The sequence below is a fragment of the Myotis nattereri genome (genome assembly GCF_964212035.1).
Source record: "Myotis nattereri genome assembly, chromosome: X".
NCBI lineage: Eukaryota > Metazoa > Chordata > Mammalia > Chiroptera > Vespertilionidae > Myotis > Myotis nattereri.
The window spans coordinates 111,912,614-111,922,826 of record NC_138078.1 but is presented as its reverse complement, the minus strand read 5'-3'; the positions used below and the strand labels follow the sequence as shown (position 1 = coordinate 111,922,826).

The 10,213-nt window shown below is 40.4% G+C and overlaps 1 long non-coding RNA gene across 1 annotated transcript in view; it reads right to left on the bottom strand.

Moving 5' to 3' along the window:
• Positions 1-207: 207 nt before the first annotated feature.
• The window catches only part of LOC308536131, a 50,157-nt gene continuing 40,151 nt past the window's right edge, over positions 208-10,213 (bottom strand). The window contains exon 3 of the long non-coding RNA XR_013997328.1: positions 208-228. This is a non-coding gene — a long non-coding RNA (uncharacterized lncRNA). The remainder of the gene's footprint in view (positions 229-10,213) is intronic.

Below are 10,213 nucleotides of genomic sequence, written 5' to 3'. Positions count from 1 at the left end.
CATGATTTATTCATATATGCATACAAGACTTAGGATTTCAAGGCTTTTATTTGATACTTATCCTGTATGTAGTCACATGGACTTCGGGAAAGACAGCCTGAGGCAAAGCTGTCTTCAGTATCCCACTATTGGCTCTTTTTGTATTATTTTCTCTTCAAACATACATTCTCCTAAGCCCCCTTACCTTTCTGATGCGTAGCAAGTTGTCTCTCCTGTTTTGCCTGACATCTGAAAACAAAAACAAAAACAAAAACACAAAACCAGCCATCAATAATTTAAACCTCAGCGTGAATGAGTTGTATTACTATGTGAAATTTTGGTAAAATCAAACTAACATAAGTTGCCAGTCTTAGGAAGATTTTCAGAAATATAAAGTACCCAGAATAGTATATTATGTAATATGTTCCATTTATTACATATAACACTATGCTTTCCAAAATGTTCTATAAATGTTCTTGAAGAGTAGAGGCCATATTTTCTATATATCCTAGATATAATACTACAGCTAAGAGCTGATTCAGGGATAAATGTATGCTCGGTGCTTGGTCAACTGATTAATAATGGTGTTAATTTTATCCTAATTCTATTTTATGATATTTCCTAAGAAGTCAGAAATAGATTTATTTATTCTATTCACCAAAAAAAAAAAAAACAAACAAAAACGGAGAAAATTATGATAATTTCCTTCCCATCACAATAATGATTTCTAAATTCAAATTTTGGTAATTGTAAACCTTTTATTTTTATCATATCAATATGTTATCCCTGGTAGAGTTAAAATAATGAACTTTCAAATACACTACCCCATTCCCTCTCTCAGAGAAGGGCTTTTTATATTTTTGAAAGTCTAAGCTGATGATCTAGACCAGTGGTTGGCAAATTGAGGCTTGCGAGCCACATGCGGCTTTTTGGCCCCTTGAGTGTGGCTCTTCCACAAAATACCACATGCGGGTGCGCATGTACAGTGCGATTGAAACTTCGTGGCCCATGCGCAGAAGTTGGTATTTTGTGGAAGAGCCACACTCAAGGGGCCAAAGAGCCGCATGTGACTCACAAGCTGCAGTTTTCTGACCACTGAATTCTAGACCACATGAATAGTTTGTCCATTAAAGAATGCAGATCTCAGCAGGTATGTTGTTTAAGACTCTTACTGGGGACAATGTGGGGAAGAAAACTATGCTCACAATATCTGCAAAACTCTCTTGAATGAAAAGTAACTACAAACAGTAGGCCAAGTCCTACAGTACTTTATCAGGCAAAGTTCCTTTTGTACCTACTAGGAGCATTCTCTGCATGAAGGGGGACATCTGTAATACTTTCAACAATAAATAAATAGATAGATAGATAGATAGATAGATAGATAGATAGATAGATAAATACTAATAAATGAGCAAACTGAGGCACAAGGAATTCAACAAGTAGTCCAAGACCACAAGACTATCAAGTGACAGGGACAACATTCAAATCCAGGTATCATGTTCCAGATCCTATGCTCATAACAAGGAGGCCCACAAATAACTTCAAACTATTGCTAAGGATCAGCCCACGAGGAGATACCATTAACCTTCCTCTAAGTGTAAATTAGCTTATTTGGCAGGTGAGAGTGGGGAAATGAAGTACCTTTAACTTACTTTTTAAAGAAATTTTCCTATGAGGTGCCATAAGCCTCAAAGATTAATTTAATGTCACCTGCTCTTCAGAGGTCCTTGTGAATAGTAAGAGCTTTCGTTCATATAACACTATGAGAACTTGTGCCTTCTGCACAGTCCATAGTTACTGCTGGTTTGTAAAGAAAATAACTGTCCAATTTCCAGCTTCTAATTAATATTGCTTTTAGAGGCTTCTGGTGGTGGTTTTTTTTTTTTGGGGGGGGAGGGATGAATCAATACCTAATACTAATTTTTCCTTAAAATTCTATAAACACATTGCCAAATAGACAATTTCAGGAAAGTTGCCTGTTCTCACTTAAGTAAATCTGCAGTATTACTTCACCTTCCATAATATATAATATCAACTCAAAACAGATAAATGACATGTTTCCATCCATCAGTCAAGTGCTTTAATTTTAGTTTTATTTGCTATCCAAAAGCTACTTGTTTACTGGGAACTCTTATCTTTTCTTTGTATGAACTGCCCTCGCAATAAAGAAAACCCAAGATTTTGACAGTGCATGGAGATTTGGTTTTGATTTGAAACCAAGTCAAGATTTCATTTTGATTCCCTTCTCTTAGATGCTTATATTTCATACAAAGCCATAATACCAAACCCGGCCTGAACTGTGAGCATCTCTCTCTATTATGGGAAAAAGTAGAAATATCTCCTGAGTAGCTCACCAACAACAAATTAATCTCTCAGTTTGTCATGGGGTTTTTCTCAGAGTGATAAGTGATCTGATATGATTGGAATTGCTGACACCTAGTCAAGGCAATATAAAAAAGGGAACAGTCTATTGACTCTCTGAACATTTCACTTTAGACATAACACTCAATAGATGTCAAAGGGTACAATGAAAGCATCATCTTTTTCAACTGCCAAATGACAAAGATGCTCTATTTAGGATGAATTGAAAATCCCATCTTCCCACAAATCTCTCCCCTACCACATATCAGGTTTCCTGAACATTCTGTATCACCATGTTTCTAAGAACTGCTAAAGGGAGATATGGTCACTTCACACATTTAAGAGGTTGTATTACTGAGAAAGTCAGGTATCTCTCTTCTGTGTTATCATTATACTCTCTCATAATATTCATCATGCTGTATCATGATTGTTTATATTCTGACTCTCATATAGGCTCTTAGATCCTTGGGGAAAGGGACCAGTTAGACTGTATTTCCAGTGCCTAGAACAGTAACCAAAGTCTATTAAGTCATATTTGCATAGTAACTATTTCATGAATGCAAAACTGAATGGAGAGAGGTGGAAGTAATAAATACATGAATTGCAAGTTACAATGGCAGGAATTTGTATTATTAAGCCATTATCACCAAGAGCACAAAGCAAACCTATAAAACAGAGGTTGCAAACCAATGGCTTTTCAAGTTACATGTAGCTCATAGATGAGCTTTCTATGACTCATATTGTGTAATCCAGAACAATTAAAAGAAAAATTGGTCACCAGCATTGAAACAACAGATTTCATGTTTTTAGGGATCCATATGTCTGGCTTTTCAAGGGAACTTAGAAGAGAGATCAATCAATCTATCGATATAAGGTCAATATTCCTATGTAGCAATCATCTGTTGTCCCAGTAGAAGAGGCATAGGCTTTCCTTTTGTTTACAGACCCTATATGACCCATTTTATTTCTTTATGTTAGCTGCCTAGCCAATATAACTATTTGAGATTGTGACCTAAAGTGAGAGGATACAAGACAATTATGCTATCTATAAAGGTTAGGAGTAAGAGAAGAGAATGGGTCACTGATATAGAAAGAAAAGAGTGAATAGAAACCAAAGTGAGAACTATTACCACTGCATGAGGGAACTGGGCCTCTTGCAGAAAGAAGCAGCTTTGCTAAAGAAAGGCTTTACATTTATTTTAAAAGAGTAAATACTGTAAAGAGGGATAACCATAGGACTAAGTGTTAAGATAGTCTTCTTCTACAGATCATGATAAAATATTTAGACTTAGAACTTCATGCAACAAACACTATTTTCACTGAAGAGAAGGTTTCAGTTCATGCTGAGGCTGAAAATAAATGGAGAAAGTAGTTCATATGGTTTTTGCCCAATTAAACAGCCAATCAGTAATTTCTGTTCATGAACCTTGGAATATGATTTTGCTTTTTCCATTCACATGTAAATGCATCATTTCAAGTGCACAAAATATGCAAAAAGAAAGAAATTCAAACATTATGTATCCTAATACTAGGGGTATAACATGCCAAGTGGATCTTTTTTATAAAGCCTTTGTTTTAGCTTTTGTACAATAAGACAGCTGTTTCTATTCATCCAGGGTTTTTTCCTTTCTTTCCTTTTTTTTTGGAGGAAACTGGTGACTGTGATTACAGTATAATGTATTCCTGAATCATATTCAAAATAAGAAAATTTTATTTTAAAGTATTGACAAATGTAAAATATTTCTACAACAAAGTAACTGGTAAATTACATAAACCCAAATGTTTGTTAGAAGCAATATGCACTATAAAAACTATTTCTACTTTTTTTTTCTGCCCTAACCAAAAATGGTAAACTAAAATATATTAGAAAGTAAAAAATGAAATTTTGCACTAACCATATTTTAGATGCTTCCATGTACCATCAAACCAGTAATATTTCTATTTAAGAAATATTTTCAATGTGAAATGATTGTATTCATTTTCTGATTACTATCAATGGCTATCCAAAACAAGAAAGGAGAGGTAAGGGATTAGAAAATAGATATTCATGTATAGAGAGAAATAAATTCAAACTGAAAATATTTAAATCTTCTCTAAAATTCCCATGTTTTCAATTATTTCAAAAAAATAATAAAGTTTTCCCTAAATCACTGAATAAAATGCTATTCACCACAGTTACTATTTTTAGGACTTGAATAAAGAAACAGGGACAGCCCTATCTGGTTTGGCTTAGTGGATAGAGCATCAGCCTGCAGACTGAAAGGTCCTGGGTTCAATTCTGGTCAAGGGAATGTACCTTGGTTGCGGGCACATCCCCAGTGGGAGGTGTGCAGGAGGCAGCTGATTGATGTTTCTCTCTCATCGATGTTTCTAACTCTCTATCCCTCTCCCTTCCTCTCTGCAAAAAATCAATAAAATATATTTTTTAAAAAAAAAGAAACAGGGACAACTTTTTGACAATATTGTGATGTTGGGTTTTTTTTTAATATATTTTTTATTGATTAAGATATTACATATGTGTCCTTATCCCCATGTTACCCCATACCCCCCCACCCCCCCGCTCATGCCCTCACCCCCCTGTTGTCCATGTCCATTGGTTAGGCCTATATGCTTACATATAAGTCCTTCGGTTGATCTTTCCCCCTTACCTCCACCCTCCCCTACCTTCCCTCCAAGGCCTGACAGTCCAATCAATGCCTCTCCGTCTCTGGATCAGTCCTTGTTCATCAGTTTATATTGTTCATTATATTCCACAAATGAGTGAGATCATGTGGTATTTATCCTTCTCTGACTGGCTTATTTCACTTAGCATAATGCTCTCCAGTTCCATCCATGCTGTGGCAAATGGTAAGAGTTCCTTTTTCTTCTTCCTCTTCTTAAAGAATACCTTTCAGCATTTCATATAATGCTGGTTTGGTGGTGATGAACTCCTTTAGCTTTTTCTTATCTGTGAAGCTCTTTATCTGACTTTCAATTCTGAATGATAGCTTTGCTGGATAAAGTAATCTTGGTTGTAGGTTCTTGCTATTCATCACTTTGAATATTTCTTGCCACTCCCTTCTGGCCTGCATGGTTTCTGTTGAGAAATCAGCTGACAGTCATATGGGTACTCCCTTGTAGGTAACTGAGTTTCTTTCTCTTGCTGCTTTTAAGATTCTCTCTTTGTCTTTTGCTCTTGGCATTTTAATTATGATGTGTCTTGGTGTGGTCCTCTTTGGATTCCTTTTGCTTGGGGTTCTCTGTGCTTCCTGGACATGTAAGTCTATTTCTTTCACCAGGTGGGGGAAGTTTTCTGTCATTATTTCTTCAAATAGTTTTTCAATATCTTGCCCTCTCTCTTCTTCTGGCACCCCTATAACTCTGATGTTGGTATGCTTGAAGTTGTCCCAGAGGCTCCTTACACTACCTTCATATTTTTGGATTATTTTTTTCTTTTTGCTTCTTCGGTTGTGTATTTTTTGTTTCTTCGTATTTCAAATCTTTGACTTGATTCTTGGGATCCTCTTGTCTGCTGTTGGATCTCTGTATATTATTCTTTATTTCAGTCAGTGTATGCTTAATTTCTAGTTGGTCTTTTTTCATATCTCCCAGGGTCTCACTAAATTTATCGGCAGTTTCCATAAAATTCTTGAAAAACCTTATAAACGTGGTTTTGAACTCCAGTCATTTGCTTTCCTCCATTTCTGTCATTTGTGATCTGTTTCTTTGTCTCTGCATTTTTATGCTTCCCTGTGTTGGTAGAGTGGTTTTGTGTGCTAGGTGTCCTATAGGGCCCAGTGGCTCAGCCTCCCCAGTTACCTGAGGTGGACACTCTTGGTGCACCCCCTTGTGGGCTTTGTGCACAGTCTTGTTGTAGTTATGCCTTGATTGTTGTAGGTATCACTGGGAAGAATTGACCTCCAGGCCAATTGGCAGTGAGAATCAGCTGTGTCTGCACTGGGAGAACTTCTGTGCTGAAGACACCCTTCTGGGGCAAGACTTGCTTCAGTGAGGCTTTGGTGCTCACTGAGTCTGCCCCCTGAGTGTGTCCCTTATGGATCTGAGGAGTTGTAATCTGGATGGTCCCACTCTGACCACTGGGTACACTGGCTCTTGGATCTAGGGAGTTGCTAATTTAGTCTCTGCCTGAGGTTACCCAGCAGGAGCTATGAAAAGATCTACAGATTCCTCTTCCTTTTTTGGAGTTTGGAGGTGCCCAGATGAGGCCCAGCTGTGAAGCAATGCAAGCTGCTGTGGGGCCTTGGGCCTTCTCTTGGAAGTTCTGGATCTGTCTGGCCCAGCTGTAATTTGTTAGGTAATTTTCAGGTTGCAAAGGGCCAGGGCACTCATATGCAAAAGCCTCTGCTGCAGCCTGGGTGGGGCGGGGTCTCAAGGAATCAACAGGGTGGAGCAAGCAGCTATGGCAGATCCTCAGCCCTTCCCTAAGGGGCCATGCGTCTAAGTGTCCTGGTAATTTTATTGCTGCAAGCACCTCTGAGGGAAAGCCGCCCTCGAGTTCCAAGTTCTGCCCGCTGCCAGACAGTCCAGTTTCTCCCCGTATGAGTCCTGGGTCCCCAGAGACTTCCCAGAACTTGAGTTCAGAGCAGTCGGGAGCTTGTAACTCCCTCCCGATTCAAAAAGACAGCTGCATCCTCAGGTACCAGCCCCTTTCCGCACGCGCTCGAGCCTCCGTACCTTTGCACTTTACTTCCGCAGCTCCTGACTCTCAGTGTGCTTTTCTCTTTCCTTCTAGTTGTAGAATTTCCACTCAGCCAGCCTTCCTGTAGTTCTGGATGATGTCCGTTTTGTCTTTTTGTTGTATCTGTGAAGTTGTTGTAGGAGGCAGCAATTTTGGTGTTTACCTATGCCACCATCTTGGTTTCTCCGTGATGTTGGGTTTTAATCTATAAGAACTTACTGATTTCATTGAAGGACATCCTATTAGTCAATGCTGCAGTAAGAAAGGTTCTTTCAAAATCCCAGATGTTTCTTAAATACTATCTATGTTCTAATAATGAGAGAAGTAATATTTACTGAGTAATTACGAGGTAACTTTCTATCATTTTTTCTAAATTTTATATAAATCAATAAATGTTACCATAATTTTAGGTATATTATAGATGTCTTCACAATATATGTGACATGTTGATAGGTATATAAAATATATAAAGTCATATCTACCTCAATGTGTCTGTGTATATATATACATATATATAAATACACACATATATGAGAGAGTGCTGACTAATACCTAATGACATACACAATAGCAAATTTTGAAATCTAGATGTTTATCAATAGATGTGTGAATACTCAGCAATAGTTGTAACAAATGAACCAGATCTTATGAGAAACACGGAAATACTATCAGATAAATAAAGCAAGTTACAGAATAATAACCGTAAGTGTATGTATATACAGATGATTGTATAATACAAATTCATGAATTATCAGTTCCGGGAAACTATGAAGAAAAAGGGAATTGAGGAGGCCAAGGGTCATGGGACTTGAGCTATTTACTCTATTTTTTTATGTTTTACTTTTTATGAAAAAATATAGTCATGAATTTATAAAAGAAAATGTTTTCAAAAGCAATGTCACATTTTCTTCCTTTCAGGAATTTACAGAAATCAATTTTTTCTCTTCTCACCTTGTAGATCTGCTTTCACATCTCTGCCTATTGACCATTTGATTTTTTATTTATTTCCATGATAGCTTTTTTTTCCCCCCAAGAGTATTATGAAGCATTGGGAATTGCCTAGGACTGTGGTCAGCAAACTGCGGCTCGCAAGGCACATGTGGCTCTTTGGCCCCTTGAGTGTGGCTCTTCCTAAGCCTTAGGAGTACCCTAATCTACACTAATAAAAGACAAAGACGCTATTTGACCATACCTTCGCTATGCCCAAGTCATGCCCACCAGCCAATCAGAGCGATTTTATGTAAATTAACCCAACCAAGATGGCGGCCAGCAGCCACAGAGCTGGAGCACATAGGAGGCTTGGTTGCCCCAGCGATGGAGGAAGCCAAGCTTCCCACCTGCCCTGGACAGCTGTGGCCTCTGCAAAAGGCAACAAAGTTTCAATTATAGAAGTTAAATAAATCCCAGAGACCTGCTTTCAGACAGCCTCCACTGAGAGCTTGGGTGACTGGGGGCTGTGGCCAGCCTGCAAACAGCCATCAGCCCCTCAACCAGGATGACCACACCCTCATGGGGTGAGGGTCCTTGCTGGGGGCTTGGCCAGCCTGCAAACAGCCATCAGCCCCTCACCCAGGCTGGCCAAGCACCCCAGGAGGACCCTCCACCCTGAAGGGGGTGTGGCCAGCCTGAAAATGGCCCTCAGCCCCTCACGCAGGCTGGCCAGGCACCCCCACAGGGACCCCTACCCTGAAGGGGCTGTGTCCAGTCTGCAAACAGCCATCAGCCCCTCACTCAGGCTGGCCAGGCACCCCAGCAGGGACCCCCACCATGAAGGGGCTGTGGCCAGTCTGCAAACAGCCATCAGCCCCTCACCTAGGATGGCCTCACCCTCATGGGGTCAGGGTCCCCACTGGGGGCCTTGGCCAGCCTTCAAACAGCCATCAACCCCTCACCCAGACTGGCCAGGCACCCCAGCAGAACCCTCAACCCTGAAGTGGGTGTGGCCAGCCTGCAAACAGCCATCAGCCCCTCACCCAGGCTGGCCAGGTACCCCAGCGGTGACCCCCTGAAGGGGCCATAGCCAGACTGCAGACAGCCATCAGCCCCTCACCCAGGCTGAAGGACACCCCAGCGAGACCCCCATCCTGATCCAGGACACCCTTCAGGGCAAACCAGCCGGCCCCACCCATGCCCAGGCCTCTATCCTATATAATAGAAGGGTAATATGCAAATTGACCCTAACAGCAGAGTGACTGGGAATCACTGGTCACTATGACACACACTGACCAACAGCAGGCAGATGCTCAATGCAGGAGCTGGCCCCTGGTGATCAGTGTGCTCCCACAGGGGGAGCTCTGCTCAGCCACAAGTTAGGCTGCCGGCTGCCAGTATAGCGGTGGTGGTGGGAGCCTCTCCTGCCCACTCAGCAGTGCTAAGGATGTCCGACTGCAGCTAGGCCTGCTCCCCGCTGACAAGTGGACATCCCCCTTGTGCTCCTGGGCTGCCAGAGGAATGTCTGACTGCCAGCTTAGGCCCAATCACCCGGGGAGCGGGCCTATGCCAGCAGGTGGTCATCCCCTGAGAGGGCCCAGACTGCGAGAGGGCACAGGCCAGGCTGAGTGATCCTACCAAGTGCACAAATTATTGTGCACCGGGCCTCTAGTTAAGTTAATAACAATGTACTACCTATATAGTTTAAGTTTAAAATATTTGGCTCTCAAAAGAAATTTCACTCCTTGTACTTTTGATATTTGGCTCTGTTGACTAATGAGTTTGCCGACCACTGCCGAAGAGTATTATGAAGTTTTGGAAATTGCCTAGAACTGTGGTCAGCAAACTGCGGCTCACAAGCCACATGCAGCTCTTTGGCCCCTTGAGTGTGGCTCTTCCTAAGCCTTAGGAGTACCCTAATTAAGTTAATAACAATGTACCTACCTATATAGTTTAAGTTTAAAAAATTTGGCTCTCAAAAGAAATTTCAATCATTGTACTGTTGATATTTGGCTCTGTTGACTAATGAGTTTGCCAACCACTGGCCTAGAATAATTCAACTAACATGAGAAGCAAAATTAATATCTAGTAATTTGGCTAATTCTACTTTTGACCTATTTGTTTTTGCCAAACTAGTTTTCTGTGGTTTCTAGTTTGAATAGATATAAAATATATTAATAGTTCTATGTTTGCCTTCTTTTCAGAAGAGAGTAAGCAATACTCTCTACTTTTCATTCTTTTCTTTAAACATAAGTTTGCTTGAAA